This window comes from Notothenia rossii (assembly GCF_949606895.1).
Source record: "Notothenia rossii genome assembly, chromosome: 11".
Lineage (NCBI taxonomy): Eukaryota > Metazoa > Chordata > Actinopteri > Perciformes > Nototheniidae > Notothenia > Notothenia rossii.
The window spans coordinates 44847566-44866343 of record NC_136910.1 but is presented as its reverse complement, the minus strand read 5'-3'; positions in this window follow the sequence as shown (position 1 = coordinate 44866343).

Genomic DNA, 18778 nt, shown 5'->3' with positions numbered 1-18778 from the left:
TACGTTATATTCTGTGTTACTGATATGATGACACTTCCACATGAGAACTGTTAGCTTAGAGAGACTTCTCACATCATTAGCAACAAAGATGAAAAGTTGCCTTCTACCCAAGAAGCGGACATTTCTGGTTTGGCCTATTGACTAATAACCGGGATTCTCACAGTTGAAACAAATCAAATCCAAAGCCTACACCACAGGAGTCGAGATAAAAACCTGAAAAACAAGTGTCTCCGACTACAAGATCTTTGGAAAGAAAATCCTACATTGTAACATTATTTTCACAACATCCACTTTTGAGGAATTTCTCAGTAGCTGATTGAATATTCTCATCCTTTACAGCGAAAGTGAAATTAACAAGATTAAAATGTCAAACAATACACCATTACAGGTAACAGTCCTGAAGTCACCATGCTACTAATGCACATCCATAGACAGATAGTACAAATGTACTATATTATACTGTATACTTATCGGCCTCTGAGTAAACATGACAATTACCTTGATACATGATATTCTTTACATTTACTTCGTTTATCTTTTTATTTTTATTTCTCACACACATGCTCTAACATTTGCTAATGTGGTTCCTAATATTTGTCGTTATTAAGCTCTTATAATTATGCGGAAAGTGTTATCATTTGGTGTTATTACATATAATCGGATAGAGCAGAGCATGCAAATGAGTGACGTGAAACACAATGAGCTTAAATAAATGAAAACATTACACAATAATGAGTCATATATTACCTTTATTGTAAGGAGAAATTATAACAATAATTGTGTTTTCTTTCATGGATAGCCTTTCCTAAGGTTTCAAATGTTCCTTCTAATATACAAAATCTTATTTCAGGACTGGAGCCAAGGCACACAATACATGTTTATGGGCTGCCGTCATCTCCAGATATGACCATGGAACCATTTGGCCTTCAGAGGCTGCATTATGCGATGCCTTTGTGTGTGTGTCCTTGCAGGCTTACCAATTCAGCTTTGCATCTCTGCACAAATCTTTTATTTTCTACAAAAGTACATAAATCATGCAACAATTACCTAAGGGCAAAACATTTCATCACAGCTCGGTCATAAAAAAATTAAGGTGTAAATCAGAGAAAAGGGATTTTCCTTTTCTCTTGATGGGATCAAAAAGTCTAGTTTTTTTTTTTCCTTTCTGAATAAAGAAGCAGGCATCGGTATTGGATGGAGCTATGCACTTTAAGGATATTGCTTCTATATAAACTCTCTGTCTTTGAAATTGATTGTAAAAAATATAGCCACTATTTTCAAAAGAAGAAACGGAAACAAGTACAGTAGATGGTGATTATTGAACGTTTGTTGGTCAGTTCATAGCCTCAAATCACTTAACAAGTGGCATTGGGGTTCATTATTGTATTTACTATGTGTATTATGCATACTGACATTGTTGAGTACAATTAAGTAATACACTTTTCACATGTCAACTGCTTTGCATGTTCAACGACGCAAAAATGTATATGGATGCTGCTTGAAGGGGAAACCAACCTTTAACTGACACTAACAATATCTGTTGTAATAACCATGCTGCAACATTAAAAGGCCACCACAGAAAATTACACTGAGATTGAAAGGGATTGGAAAAATGGGATTAGACAAAGAGAGCTGAGCTGAGCTAGGGTGAAGAGACAGGTTGCTCGCAGCTGAATAACAGCAAAGGCATTGTGTTGTCCGTAACCTTCGATACAATTGTCTTCATAGTCAGAAGGTAGTAGAATGATGATTCTATTTCCTCAGAGTAACTGAAGTTATTCAAAAAATGACTCACATAAATACTAATATCATTGTTTTACATTTTTGTCTGGTTTTTACTCAATTTAGGGGGTTCATTTCCCACTTAAAAATATATAAAAAATGACTCACTATCTTACTGTTGATAGCATAATTCACTATTATCTGTGAATGACTTAACCGGCTACCTGACACAAATGCGTATCTTTCGTAAACCTGCTTTGCAAAAATATCTTTTAACAGAGCAAATTATAAGGTAAAAATATATTCCTAAATAAATATGATAATGCCATTTTTTAACATCTTATTATTTTAAGTAAGAATATACAAATGGGAGAACATGTTAATCAACATTGAGTTGAACAATAATCCTGAAATGATTCTAGACAGTAAAGGTCAAGTGTTTAGTTGTATGTCCCTGAGCAGTGCATGAGTACTCAACAAACTGTTAATCGTGTGTAGTTAACCTGCGCCTATAATGAAATAAAAAAGATAAACTATCCCAGCATAACTTTCATTATAGTGTTAGATTTGCCTGGAACGCTGCATAATGAGTGGCTGCAGGGAAACGTCCCATTACATTTAATTACTCTGATAAATGGACTACCGCTTACCACCACTAGATGGTGCTATATTGTCTACTTTCTCTAAATACATAGATTGTTAATGAACAGAAGAAGACAATGACCCTCATTGTAGACCAAGTTACCATGCACATTTAAAGAAAACAGTTATAAATACTGTAACAACATAATTTGTCTTTTGGAAAGGATGACATGGAATCAAAATGACTGAAACATCTATTTCTAGACGTTGTTTGCACTTAAGATAATCGTAGGACTACCTATTTAACCACCTTTTTTAGAATCAGGTTTGCAAATCTGTGACTGATCCTGACATGAAGCCTATAAAGCCTGGAGGGCATGTTGAATTCAGGAAGCTACATGAGAGCATAACTGGAGCTGCTCGGAATAAGCCGCCTCTCCCTCAGACTTTCACACCCCGAGGCGATGTGCTGCACACAAGGTTGTTTACAGACACCAGCCCTGTGTAAAGGCTCAGCCTCTCTCCCCATCTTTCACCCACACTCTCAAATTCAGTCCCTCACAGGCAAACCATATACTAGCCCACACCTGCCTTTGCCTCCACAGCCTGGACAGGGGTAATCCTCAAACTCATAGGCAGTGTGGGTGCTCAGAGCAAATCCCTTTCCTCACACCTCTGGAGCTGTGGAGCAAACACCTCAGAGGTGTTAACACCATCTTGTCTTCTTTTATGTTTGCTCCTTTTGCTTCATTCCCTTCCACTCGTGCATGCTCCTAACTATTTAACATGTTTAAAGAAATGTCCATACACACAGGATCTGCTATTTAATTACATGTTGATGTTTTACAATTAGGTGTGTTACAGTTTTCACAAAATAATAAGACCTACAATATGTGTTATGTATCTAGTAATATGGGCAGCAGGTGGAATTTTGTATTGCCTGTTTCCTTTTTTGTGAGTGGAGGCTAACATCACCTGCATGAAAATGAACAGGGCGTAGAGCGAGAGCGAATACTGATGCATGCAGCGTAGGCCTGAACCTTTTTTCCAACTCATTTTATATGTATCCAGTTGTAATTGCTGAAAGGATAGTTATTCTTTGAAATCACACAAACCCCTTTGAAGCTTTTATCACTGTGATGTGTATTTTATACAGAAGTCAAGTGCACATCTCAATCCATCCATTCACCTGATTGGGATCCACAACACTGAGCAGAAACTCCAACAGCTTCAATTTGATGCTAGTGGTCAATAGATCCCACTTCTGAAGTAGTTTTACCTCCAAATACCCTTGCTCGTCTCCTCATCTAAAATTGCCAGGTTGTCAGCGGTGCTCAAACTGAATGTTTCAAGTCATTCTTTCAAGTGAGATACCCAAAAGTTGGCCCTGAAGCATTTATTTTACTGCCGTAAGCACTGCCATTCCACAACCCCGCCTTTGTTTGCAGTGTTTTACAAGAGTAATGTTTTTCCTTTAAACCGACTGTTGGAGTGAGACAGAGGGTGAGCTTCTTGAGCTTCTTTCCTGGTGATCCAGCTGGTGTGTAATTGGCCACAGCTAAACGCTTTATAGGTATTGGGTTTTGTTTTCTCTTCTGGGTTGGCTTCTTGCTTACTGCCACAACGGATTATAGTTTTTTCATCTTGGTAGCTCTCTCCTTTAATGGCTAATGCTGGACTCTCTTTGAGAACTTCTCAGTTCACCACTTTCATTTAGCATGGTATTGGACTGGCGGTGTCTCTGCTTATTATGTGTAGCTATGTAAGTGATTTCAGACAGACACCGATGGAAGTTAATGAACAGGCAACATTTAAAGCCAAACCTACATTCAAATGCAGTTACATCAACGTTTGTACCTGCATAGGAACAGAATATATTGGACCGTTACACAGTTTACTCGCCACGGTTTAATATTAGCAAACTATATAAGATCAGCATAACAGCTAAATAAAAATAAATTTAAAAAACGCTACAGTACATATGCCTATGGCAAGCCGATTTAACTTTTATTCATTTCTGGAGGATATCAAAAAATATATTCTTACTAGTAAGAATGCAAATTCTTGATATCAAAAATTCAATTCTTACTATTAATAATGTTTATTTCTGATATCAAATATATAATTTTAACTAGTTAGAATGCAAATTCTTGATATCAAAAATTCAATTGTAACTTGTTGTAATGTGTATTCTTGATATCACAAATGCGATTTTAACTAGTGAGATTTGAATCATTTTTCTCATTCATTTCAATGGGAGTTGGAATTTGATCTAGTTTAAATGCCAATTTCTGATATCAGTAATTCAATTGTTGATATCAGAAATACAATTTGAACTAGTTCAACATCCTTTTTTGGTATCAGGAATTCAATTGTAACTATAGTTATAAATACAATTTGAATTATAACTAGTAACAATTGAATTCCATATCAAAAAGGACTTTGAACTAGTTCAAATTGTGTTTCTGATATCAACAATTGGCATTTCGACTAAATTGAATTCTTGATATCAGAAATTGGTATTTTTACTAGTTCAACTCCCATTGAAATGAATGAGAAAAACGATGCAAATCTCACTAGTTAAAATCACATTCCTGATATCAGAAATACACATTACAACTAATTACAATTGAATTTCTGATATCAAGAATTTGCATTCTTACTAGTAAGAATTTATTTTCTGATATCCTCCAGAAATGAATAAAAGCTAAATCGGCTTGCCATACAAAGCCTGTTCTGTAAACGTTTTTTTTTTCTAAAACAAGAAAATCTTTAAATAATAATTTATTTAAGTAATTTATTGAGGGTATTTCCCAGGGCTAATCATGTTTGGAGGCTTTTGCATTCTAGTCTTGGCACAATTTTATGTGTGAAGACATTTTTGACAAACAATCATGGGTTTTGAGGCTATTAATGATCACTCATCTCAATTCTCTATGTTTTTCGAATCCTTCGCTAGGTCCAGAATGCATTGCACCATGCTGTCGGGTGTTTGATCTCTTATCAACTATCTGAAGAGATTGTTGATATATTCTTTGAACTTCTTTGGCTGTCTTTAAATCCTTTTCCTGACAATGTTATTTTGCTCAATTTTTCGAAGACTTCAATCCTCATTGACCTTGTCTAACATTACCGTTGCCTCGTTGGGTGATGACATTATTGCATCACTCTTCAATCTTTCGAAACTTGATAAAAAAAAGGAAAAGCCTGTGTTAGTCATAGCTTAAATGTGATTGATACATTTATTCTGCAGAGGGAACCTAGCCCCACAGTGGCAGATATGGAAATAAGTGGAAAGGGAAACACAAATGTAAATTAGTGTAAGCAGAAAGTGTAGCTCTAGATAAACCCCTGACTGGCTGTAAAGACAAGTGCCTGCGTGCACAGAATGCTGAGCACAGCTAGCCCCTTGTAAACAAAGCTTCTGCTATTTAGTTTCAGTTGGCTTAATTAGAATGAATGAGGGGGGCTTGTGCAAAGAGGACAGTTTTTGTGGGTGGAGGGAGAGAAGGAATTGGCCATGGTGGAGGCAAAGCTGGACTGAGAGATAAAGTTACTAGCGGGTGGCATAGACCAATTGGACAATGACAAACAAAGCCTCGAGCCAAAAACACAGCCGTAATGAATTTAGGGGAACAACATACATGTTAATGTGCGTTCAAATTGAATTATTAATATGATTATATTCCATGCTTTATCCATACTTCAAAGGAAGTGTGTGTGTGTGTGTGTGTGTGTGTGTGTGTGTGTGTGTGTGTGTGTGTGTGTGTGTGTGTGTGTGTGTGTGTGTGTTAATGCAGTTGTGATTGCAGGGAGGTATGAGTCCTACTGAGGCAATTTACCAGCTAGTAGAACAGATTGTTGTTCATAATACTTTTTAATACCTGTATATGTAATAGAGATTACATTATAAAACAAAAAATGGCCATAGGAGTTTATTGGCAGTAAAATCTCTTCATATTCTTTTCTAAAAGCAAACATTTTTATACCTTATTTTATAATTCTACTAAGTCCTAAAAACACTACTCATGTACTCCTTAGTAACATTTGTACTTATATATTTCTGTACATTCTCAGTATGTGCATCCTTGTGCTGACTGTAGTGTGAGTTTAAGATGTCATAAGCACAGCTCCAAATCTGTGGGGAGCTGCTCAAGTGGAAGCCAAATCAATGGGAATTATTCATAGACAATAAGTAAAACAGAGCAAATGATGCATTATGCCATGTGTTTTTATCTCTCATAAAAGCCGAGTTATTGCTAAGGGTAATAATTATTTATCTTATGCCTTAATTGTGTTGACTTCAGTAACTTTTATATGAAAGATAATGTCATAACATTACCTTCATTTTGTTAAATGTTTCTTTTGCCTGCCAGGTTTCCGGTTTCTATATTCCCTTTCCTTTTTAAATATTTAAATCAGTGATTTAATAAGCTTAATATGAGAAGCTGTGAAATATCCTGTTTTATCATGTTAGTCCAGCAGCCAACACTTGCACCTCTCAAACACCTTTGACATAGGAGGGCTGTCAAAACCTCATGGGAGCTATTGTACCCCCATCAAGCATCGAAATATAAGATTAGGTAATGCATCAGTTCCATGTCCACCCGCGGACATGACATATTGAGGGCGAGAGGCCACGTCCACATGAAGAAGGTGATAATGACCAGTGTTTTTGGACATGGATGGAGACTGGAAACCAATCAGGTATGTGTCACACTGCGTCCTGTCAACCATAGAGCACTGGATGATAAAGTGCCTATTGTCAAATGTAAAGGATTAAAACAAAAGCAGGAACGAGTGAAAATGGGTTAAAGTTTTAGGAAGGTAGATGAAAAATTTCACAAACACAACATCCACTACTTCAACATTTGACTTTAATGAACACAGTTAATCTACATTTTGTTAGAAATGCATCAGGCATGGAACAATGGTGATACATCAACATGTCCCATCTCAGGTTGCATTATTTCCCGAATGAGTTATAAACAACAATAACACACAGGTTACTGTGTGATATGTTCAAACGGGACCAAGTCGCCCATATTGACTTTGTGTCACCCTACCACTTGGCCTTTTGTTTTGGTGGAGATGGCCTGTCACTGGGATGGCAGTAGAAGGAGGGAGGATTTCTCTGAGGAAAGATGGAAAGGGAAAGGTCATGGTGAATAAAAGGCTTTTAATCTAAATGCCTTGTGTCGTGTGCCCAGGGAATATCAAAGTCATCCCATTTCTAGTGAGGTCAGACTAGGGCAGCGTCCCTGTTTCCCCACTGCTCTCTTATGTGTTTGTGATGCCTAAATACCCAGAGATGGAGCGCTTTAAGAAAAGGTTAGAAGCAGCATGGTGTTTTGTCCCACTCTGTCTGTTTCTCTCTCAGTGTGTTCATGTGTGCCTGTGTAAAGCTCACTGCATAAAGATAAGATATGCGATGTGGCTGTGTTCGGAGCTTAAGGCTTTATGATGGTACCAAATAGAAGGAAGTCTAGATACTGTATTTCTTGTTATTTGGTTTGAAACCATGGAAGATCTGGAACAAGATTATGTTGCTTTGCAGGATTCAGACGAAAATGCATCACACAACCTATTACATTTCTGCAGGGAGTGAACATTTACATTATCACAACCATGTACAGTAGGAATGTGTTTGTTATACAACATGTTGGGAGTATTTTTCTGACCGAGATAGTTAGTCAAATCAATTTCAACTTCAATTTGATCTCAGCTGTGTTGTCACGTCAGCTTGGAAAAATGTCTGGGCCTTTTTTAGGAACACTTGCGATCTGCAGTCCATTAGGTGTGAAGTGGAATCATGTTTTCCACAACACTGGCCCTGAGCATCAATCATGTCAGACATTCACAACTATTCAACTCCAACACAGTGCTTTCTGACTGCTTTTAAAGTTGCACTATGTGATCCAAACACAAACAAAGGTTTAGGAATCAAAACACAACAATGGCAAAAAGCACTTTAAAATTGTCTGACAGCCAAAGAAGAACAAACACATCAGATCAGAACAGTGTAAGACTCGCAGTTATAAAGACAACATGTACAAAGCTTAGACATAGAAATACCTGTAGGCCTATGTGAAAGCTGAGAAACCCTCACTGAACAGAAGGGGACTCAACAAGACCTGCCTGATGCATTCATTGCAGCTATAAACAGGAACCTTATGTTCTGTGTGCATGTTGCCGTTTGGTGTACACACATTCATAATAGTCATTTTATTTAGCCACCATACACCAAGTCACATATATCAACTAATATGCTGCTATAGGTTTAGAGGGGTTTTGTGGTGTATATTTATTAGCAGTTTATAGATGTGTGAATAATGTGTGGACTTAGAACACAGTGGTCGCAGTAAGAGCTGCATATGATCCTGACTTGGCAGACAGGAGACAGTGTTGGATGAGTCAACTGACACCTAAAATCCTAAATTGTCTGTACAAACACAGACATGTAAACCACTATTAAAAACTGAACTCCTTACTGAATCACCTGGATTACCAGACTGTGTGTACTAATTAACAGTATCAGTATGAAAACTAGATTCCCAAGGTGCTTGACCTTGTGTATTACGTTATTCAGTGGTTGCAGTGGGCAGAGCACACTCAGCATGCAACTTGTTCCACTGCACGTCTAGCAACATGGTTCTGCCAATTAGTGAGTTCCTGTGAGCATCCAAGCAAAGCTAGATAGTGGTAAACCAGTAGCAGAATAATAATATGGTTGTTTTCCTGTGTTATTGTAAGAGAGCATGTTCTGCCTCTTCATACTGCAGTCTAACGATGAGCATCATTAACATGTTGCTAACGCTAGAGCAAGCTAACCATGGATGTTGCCATGTCATTAGCCTCGATAATATTGTGTTGAACGTTCATGTTTGATTAACATCTGAAATCCTAACTGAGCTTAAGTTAAATGGCAGTCATTTTGACCACCTACATGAAGAGTGCTTTAATATTTAATGTCATAATTACTACAATGAGTTTATTCGATCAAATTACCAATAATGTCGGCATTTTTATTTGGTTCACATAGTCAATCATAAAACACTCAGGCATTGTAGGGTTTTAGTCCTTGACCTTCTGTGGTAATTTAGGCAACATGAGGGTAACAGCCTATTCCTTCTGAAAAACGGGAAATGAAGCTGTACCCTTAAAAGCTCCTTTAACACTTGATTAAAAATCCTTTTTAGCATTATGTTTGAGTATGCCAGCTCTCTCTCTCTACTGTCCTCTTCCTTGGTCCTGGGGCTTCACTCAAAAAATTTTTGTGTGTTGCAGACTTCAAACCCAGTTTGCTGCTTGTGACCCTATTGTGACATCAAATTGCCAAAGCAACTCATTCTAATACCCACCAACTCTTAAATAACACCCTAGAAGCCAAACAGGACACAATATCGCGCCCTAAAAGCAACCCTAGCTAATATGCAGAATGTTCTTTGGAATTTGTTTCTATGATGAACAAGAATGAATTGCTGAGTATTCCTATGTCCCTCCTCTTTTAGCCTTGATTGCTATTTTCCGTCCATCCACCAGGTCCTCGGTCTTTCCCTCCTTTCCCCATCACCTGACTGCCACACCCCAGCTATTCACATGGTTCCAATATACTCATCTGCTCTGCCTGGCCTTCTCCAGCCACCTCTTCACCTACACAACCTAATCACCCACTTGCTTCCCATTCCCAATGATTAGACCCAGCTCTACAAATACAAGCCCAGTTCCTTTTAGATTGTCATTCTTGTAATTTGATGTTTTGCTGCATGTTACCTGTTTGGCTATTACCTGCCTGCTTTAATTCGATCCTGTAAGTATCTGAACAATAAATCACATGCTGCCTACTCAATTCTCTTCATTTAGGCCCAATCCACCAGCTGTGACAGTCCAGCTGGATGGAGATTAATCTGATTTGAAAATGTATACCTAACCAAGCTTAACTTCATTAGTGATTTGTTTATGTTTGAAAGTTCATATATTGCGCTTCTATACAGTGAATTAGGTCTCGAGATAAAGACACCTATGTGTTCATCTACCATTTGATTTTTATTAATGGTTCCCATAAAGGAGTAAGTGACATATACGTCCTACACTGAGGTTAATGTAGACATTCCCAGCAGCAAAATCAATGAGCGTTGAGTGTGCATGTGGGATCTTTTAATCTATGTTCATTTATATTAACCACAGCACCCTGCAATGGAAGGATTCAAACAGCTTAGCATCCTCCTGAGATGTAGTAAATGAGAGAAGTCAGGGATGACAGGAAGGTCAGGACTAGTCGATGTCTGGGTGACTGTTCCATGACTATTCATCCTGACAACGCATTGCACTGCTTTCAGCCCTAGTCAGCATGTTGGATCTCCTTTGTAGAATGCTACTCTAACAATGCATACAGTATGAGACACAAATCAAACAAAGCAACCACAAAAATGGTCCTGGCAACCTAACAAGAGTGTTGCCAAAACCACACTGGTGTGGTGAATTCATCTGGACAGGCAACACCTGTTGCGACAGCTTCCCTGTCACTAGTTCCTCTCATCACTTTTCTCTGTTTTTCTCCTTCGTCATTTACTCTTTCTCATTGCTGCTAACTTAGCCCTTCCATCTTAAACAAGGATGCTGTGGGTGTCTTAGAGAGAGACATTTGAAAGGTTTTCACATGGTCAATGGGTAATAAATGCCTTTACTTTTTGACATGTCCAGAGCTCGCATTTCTGAGCTAAATATCTCACAACAGAGAAATTCCAATACACTCAGTGCTGGGTTATAAAAGAGAAGAATGGGTGTCTTTAATGAGATTAGGAAGAGATGCCATTATGTGGAGGTCAGCAAGATGAATTGACAAGAGCTGAGGCAGCAGAGAAACTCACTGAGGGAAGGCCATTTTACATCAGAGCACTGTGTCTGATGTTGTGGATGAGATATGATGAAAATGCTAAAAAAGGAAAAGGAGCTTTCTGACTTGAATGCCAATTTTAAGATCAATGAAGGCCAATTGTTGTATAAAAAAATGGTTAGATGTGATGTGTGGTGGCCATCTTTCTCTTGAGGAATGTGCATCTTGGACAGGTTGACCTTTTTTGTTGAGTTCATGCAAGGCAATGGAAAGACATTCACAGGAATTCCATTATACTTTTATGTCTTTCCCCTCCTTAAGAAAAAAATGCATTTGTCTTCTGTAACTGCACAGGGGTGTTCTTGAGAGCTGCTTTCTGAATGAATAGTTCTTTTTTTAATTTGTTCTCTTGAATGTTCCTTTTTTAAATTCTGCCTTTGAGTAGCCTTCAAGAGTGGCAAGAAATATTGCTTATTGATGTGCCAAGGCATTGATTAACATGCTTGGCTTTAGTAGCCATCGTGTTCATGGAATATCGTGTGAAGTACTGTAACACAGAAATGACTGTTAATTTGTTTAAAGTTATTTCAAAGGTAAATGTGGAGGTAGATTCCTTGTACGATTGGGTTTGGGCTCAGTCTGACCAAGGCTTAAGAGGATGTGTGTGCCATGCCAAGTTTGATTAATGGCACCACCGGCCTGCTCTTCAAGCAGTAATAAAATATAGGTATTAAGTCCAGCCTCATCTAAGGCTCCAACCTGGTTGCAGGTCACAAGCTTCTCAACGGTAGCCCAATACCTAAAGATTTTTCCATCCTTGTTTTCCTTACAGCACCAAACAGCAATCTGAAAACTGCAGAGTTGTACATCATTTCTAGGGTGTCAGAATTGTATTTTTTTAGATGGCAGAAAAGCAAGTTTCAACCGGTTTTAATAAGAAATTGAGACTCCAAACTTTTCAGAATTCTCCCAGACGTCTTCTTCACAGATACGGACAGACCAAGAAATATGCTGTCACAGTACGTCATGTAAGAAGATGGCAAATCCTTAAAGACAGCCTCAGAAATCCAGTCAGAGGAAATCTCTCTGTGGCCCCAGAAACAGCTGCGTCAAAAAACTTGATAGCAGAGTGAAGAATATCACCAGAGCTGTTTCTCAGCTGAAAGCTATTCTAATCAAAAAAAGAAACTGCTCAACCCAAGTAATCTTTGAGGTTTCAGTTGTCATGACAATACATTTATTTACCAGTAAACAAATCAACCTCAGTATACAGTATAGGGCTGTCCCGAATACCATTTTTCGGGCTCCAGATATTCGGTAGTAATCAGCAGCGAATATTCGAATATTCGGTGCGGAGAGATTTGTATTTTTTTCCCCACATTCAAAAAGGTTTTATAACACGCTCCGAATCCGAGACACCTGACAACACGCTGTTAAGCAGAAGCGCAGAAAGAGCATAGCCTACTATTACGATTCATATTTATTTATTGTCTCAGTACTCGCAAACATTAAAACTACATTTGTGTCCTCTGTAGGGTAACTGTAGGGTCTGCTGTATTGTTGAGGATGTTGATGGCTGGGATGCGTGGGGATGCATCTATGGACACAAGTTATTATTAGGCTGAGCTACTCAACTTTATGCCATTGCCTTAGCCCCAGATGTTCCCACATTACTCCTATTATTTTCACTATTCGTATAAAATTAAAAAAACTAATATAAAAAAACAATTCGGTTGCTTGCAACTATTTTCCAAGCAAAGTAAGTGCACGTTTTTATCATGTGTAACGTTACTGTTTAAACGGCGGATAAAGCAGCTTCATCATGGCAACTTGACAACAGCTAAGCTAAGCTAGGCTTCTTATCGCATATTTGGCACCTATTCTTCTTACCGTCGTCCAATTTAAAATGGTCCCACACAGCTGAAGTCTTCGGCATTTTGTGTGTGAAACGAGGTGAAGTCAGGTGAAGCGTGCCGTTTGCGTTTGTGAGTGAACCATAGTGAACGCGATGTCAGGAGCACAGGCTGAGATGGCAATTCGCCTTTATTAATAGCATACATTCAGAAAAAAAAATATTTTTGGGAAAAAAAAATAAAAAACGAATAGGCCTATCCGAATAATGAAATTGAAACCCAAATAGTTGGCCAACGAACGAATATTTGAATAGTCGAATATTCGGGTACAGCCCTAATACAGTAGCCTATGCCATTTTTCTTTTGGCAATTTGTGTGTTTTTATTTTAACGTGACACTGTAAAATATGGTATCTTATATATTTCTATGTTTATAATTAGTCTTATAATGAAGGTTGTCTTGTGCTCAGGCTGTAGTATTTGCATTCTGTAGGCGCTTCCTTTAAGATGCATATGTTAGACGTCTTGGTTGCTGGTGGGTCCCAGCAAGCAAATATGTAAATGTGATGCACACACAGGGAATTATCCGTATACAAATTCTCACACACAGTAGAGAGCAGACAGTGGAGACAAAGCTAATTGATAATGAGCCCGTAGCTGAATAATATAAAAACACAACCTAACACTGAGATATCCTCTTAATAAAACACTCAGCATTATCCTAGTTCAACAATGAGGGTTTGTTGGGTGTTAGTTATACAAATGTGTTTGTTTTCTGCTACTAATTAATCTCTAGGCGTGGATGCTTTAAGGAAAACTGACCCCCGTGTCATTACTGTATTCTGTTCAGGATGAAAGTGTGAACAATTGATGTGACCATCAGATTCAAAGAGTGTTACCAAATCTACATAAATAGACAACGTTTTTTTTTTAGAGACTTTGATATCAAATTGAAGTTTTGCACATTTCACTTCGAGATCATTTGCTCAAGCCTATTTACTCTCTTCACATAGCCTGAGCCTGAAACAGCAAACACTGCAACAATTCGCTCCACTGGTATTGCGTTTTACATTTTCGTCCGAGGCCATGGTCCTTTACATATTGCCAGTGCACATATTACATTACATTACATTACATTTAGCTGACGCTTTTATCCAAAGCGACTTAAAATAAGTGCGTTCGACCAACAAAATACAAACTTGAAGAAAACAGAATCATATAAGTACATCAGGTTTCATAGAGCTAAAACATTTTAAGTGCTACTCAACTGGCTTTAGATAAGCCAGTCCTTTATTAGTATATAAGTGCTTTGTTAATAATTCTATCGATCGAAGTGGAGTCGAAAGAGATTAGTTTTCAGTCTGCGCCGGAAGATGAGCATGCTATCTGCTGTCCTGATTTCAATGGGGAGCTCATTCCACCATTTTGGAGCCAGGATAGCAAACCCACGTGTTTTTGCTGATGGGAACTTGGGTCCCCCTCGCAGTGCGGGTGCAGCGAGCTGTTTGGCTGATGCAGAGCGAAGTGCACGTGCTGGGGTGTACAGTTTAACCATGTCCTGGATGTAGGAAGGGCCAGACCCATTCGCAGCATGGTACGCAAGTACCAGTGTCTTGAAGTGGATTCTAGCAGTTACCGGAAGCCAGTGAAGGGAGCGGAGGAGCGGCGTAGTGTGGGAGAATTTTGGAAGGTTGAAGAGCAGATGAGAAGCTGCATTCTGGATGAGCTGCAGAGGTCGGATGGCACATGTAGGTAGAACAGCCAGGAGGGAGTTGCAGTAGTCTAGGCGTGAGATGACGAGAGCCTGGACCAGAACCTGCGTCGCTTTCTGGGTCAGCTGGGGACGTATCATGATGTTATCAAAGATATCTCTCCCTGATATTAAAGTGCAACTTTTTTATATTATACTTGGTTGTTAACCTATGCATTCATAACATTTGTGCGAGTGCTTTACAGATCTACATTTGTTCCGAAATGCATATTGGAAATATTCTACCACAACGAATCGTGTTTTAAATTTCCTGTTTACAGAGGGCTTTGCGATAGTAATAGTTGATACTGTGCTACAAGTTTATCCTATGAAATCTTGGTGAAACAGACTCCTTTGCCGCTTTCGTCTTCATACAGCTTCTGATAAGATATATTCTCATAGTTCACAATGAAAGGACCAACATTAGATTATTTTTTCCTCCTGATGTGACCCCAAATAATTTGCATAAAGTGCCTTCTCAATATAGTTGATACATATTGACATCCCTGGCTTTTTTACAAATCCATGTCAATTTGGATAATTGTTTGTGGCATTTAAAAGTGTCAAGTACCGTCCTCTGTGAAGGTCAAAGGAAGTCAGGGCATGTCTGCCGGATTGTAAAAACCAAGCAGCAACAGTTTTAAACCGCTTGTATGACAGCTGAATGAATAAGAAAATTCAAAAGAATAGTTCAAAAGGTGAAATTGTGGAAGCAATGTATAACAGTCAGAGGCTGCAGTAGTAGAGACGATTTCCTCTCTTTTATGTTGCTTAAATTATTTTTGTTGTATTCTCGGATTGTTCAGGTAATAAAAAATTAATTTCGAATACAAAGATACATTTAAAAATACATTTAGAACAAGCAAGCACATTTCAGAAGAAGACATGACCGCAATGTGTTCAAGGGTTGTTGCAATATAAAATCACGACGGAGGGGCAGATTGATATGCTCTCTCTCATCTAATAGGCTGTAATGGGGTGCTGTCAGAATGACTTCATGTCAGTCTGTCACTCCAGGCTCCGCTCAATCAAACCGAGGCATCTGCGCTTAAACAGGGCAAAGCTTGAGCCAGTAGAGGCCATTTAGCAATGGTTCAATTGAAATAACAAAAGTTACCACAGATGGCAACCTCATTTATAAGTGATGAGTACCACTGCACAATTTAGATTGTTTAATTCCATCAGCAATTATTAGTGTGCATGCTTCAGTAAAGCACATTCATGTTCTCAGATGTATTCCTTGGTTCTTTGGACATACACTTAACACTTACCGGCCCCATAGCGTACAAGAAACTTTAAAATCCATATGTTTAGTTTATAACCATTTAAAAAAAATAAAAAAAAAGAACTTTAATTCAATAACTTTTCTTCTCTTGATGATAGTTTGTAAGACCATCATATGGGAGAAGCTATGGAAACTAAAAGAGAGTGGATAATTAAATTGCAGTTTTCACGCTTCACAGACTATACATCTAGAGTTTCCACAAGCCTTCTCTTTCTCAAAATGTAAAACTCTTACCCATGGGAGTTATAATTTTGGAGGTTTAATGTTTAATTGGTGGGTAGAGGACTGTCAACTTTCATACATTCTGCTTCTTTTGGTACTTTTTTTGCTCTAAATGTAATTGCTGTATATCATTATATTCAGCTACTCTTGTCTTGGAATATTAATATATTTTGGGAATGTACGGAAATGTATATTTCAGAATTTTGCGCTTTAATTTTTCTTTGTCTTTTCTCACAACTAATATCCATCTAAGACAGGTGTGTGTGGCATTTGGCTAATAGGTCTCCTCCTGGGGTCAGTGTTTGCCTGTGGGGCATTTTGGGTTGGTGAGCTGTAGCAACACTTGAAAAAGGTCCCTGGTCCTTAACATCGCCAGCTTTTACCCTCTTCAAAGTGCTGTCCCGGTTATACAAGTTGGTTGATCCAACATAACTTTCTGAAGCTTTAAGAAGTCTATCCAGCCCCCACATGTGTCTGGCAATGTTTCAGAAAACGTTAAGCCTGTGAAAATCATGTTTGCCCTGACAGATGCTAAAACTCAGTTAAAATCAATCTCTGACCAAGATTTCACATCGGTTGGTTGTTTACCCTTACATTTGCCCTACCATTGGAAATGGTTGAATTAGCTTTGCAGTGTAAATAACCTCTTCTCCCTAAAAAACATGCTTTTACTTTTCTAATAAATGATGACTGTTATTTTGAATTGAATATTTGGAGAATTGTCAGAGAGAGCAGAGTTACATTACACCTCTCTGCTTCTCTACTGTCTGAAACCACACTTGCAGCCAGGATAATGGAAATATACACAGATTAAGTGATGCTTAAATCTGCAAAAACTGACTTGTGAGGTTGCAGGAACAAATGATGAACACAACACTGACATCTGATTAATTCTTTGCTGTCCCCGATGTTATATGCCAATGTTGTTAGCAAACAGTTGCTGAATTACACATTGAGCAATTACAAGGCATCATTGATGCTTTAGTATTGCATTTCTGGCCACCTGATAGACCTTAGTCCTTTATTAATTCCTGTTTAGCTCAATTTTCACTCTCAACCATCTCTCGGGGGAAATATCAAACTGTGCATCTGTTAAATTCTTCACTATGTTCAGAATCTAGTTGCTAACTGTGCCTCTATGGTGTTTTGTGATCAGCAGGTAGTGTAAAGAATTGATATACCCTCGTTGCCAGATACCAGGGGCCAAGCACCAAAGGGGAAAAGAAACCTATGTAACAGCATGTTCTGTGAAGGCATAGCAAGATAAAGACCTTCACTGTGCCACAGAGGCGACTAAGAAAGGAGCAATCCACCATCAAAATGGCTCCACAAGCAACCACTACCATGACAACCACCCACAAATTATCGAAATTGCGACAAAAGCTGTGAATCAAGGATTGGCCTCCAGAGCCACAAATGACCAGACCCACCAACAGGAGGACAATCATATTGGACTTTGAGTGATCATCGATGATGAGAGTGGGATTTTAAATAGCTTTTTCTCCAAAACAGCTGCCTGTCGTAGACTGAAACGGTGCTATAAGAACAGTAGGAGTAAAACTGTAGAGTTGCCAGACTACTAAACAATGAGCCCAACCTCGCTTTAAAGATCTATAAAGCCCAGGGGAGCTTGAGCACACCTCTCACATTGTTGCAATGTTCTTACATTGTCATTTGATATATTACAATACAAATATCGATTATAGCTGCCTGAAGCACATGGTGTTCTGACTGTAGACCTATCTGTCTGTATCTGCTGCCCCCAGCAAATATGAAGCAGTTAGGGATTTGCTTAGGAGTTGAAGCAGATTGTGCTAACTGCTGTGAAAAGTAATGCTAACAATCCCCCAGTTGTAATGCATCTCAGTGCCTGCTCCCTAAAAGACCTCCTAAATGATGGAGCCGTTTAGTGAAATCAGATTTAGGCCTAATTAGAAAACAGGCTCAGTGTGGACTCCCTCAGGACAGTGATGCACATACTGTACATGGGCTGGATAATAACCAGGAGCACATTACAGTATATTGTGTTGCCATGCAAAAACACAGCAAATACACCTGTGTAACTTACATTGCTCAACTTATTGTTGATCCTTTGTCAGGTAGATGTTGATTACATGCCATAACGTGTTGGTGTGGGTCTAATTGTCAGCACTTTTTATGTTTGCCAATGCAGTTTCCCTTTGTTGTGCTTGGCACATTAGATAATTATGAAGCGTACTGTAATATGCCCCTCAAACTTAAATATTGAATTCATATTTTCATATTGTGACTCTTATTGGCATGCTTTTAACTTTTTTTTATACCACAGCTAAGTGACTTTCAAACATTACAGATATGAATATGATACATCCTTTTCACAACACAAACATAAAAATAACAGACATGTGAAATCTTGAAAAGCAGGAGGAGCACATGTGAATAACATAATGCTAACAGGGATTTCATTTCAGCTTGCACAATAGCAGGGCCCTGAAAATTTAAACCCTGAATAGGATGCAGCCTTTGTTAATGTTACGTGATGACACAACT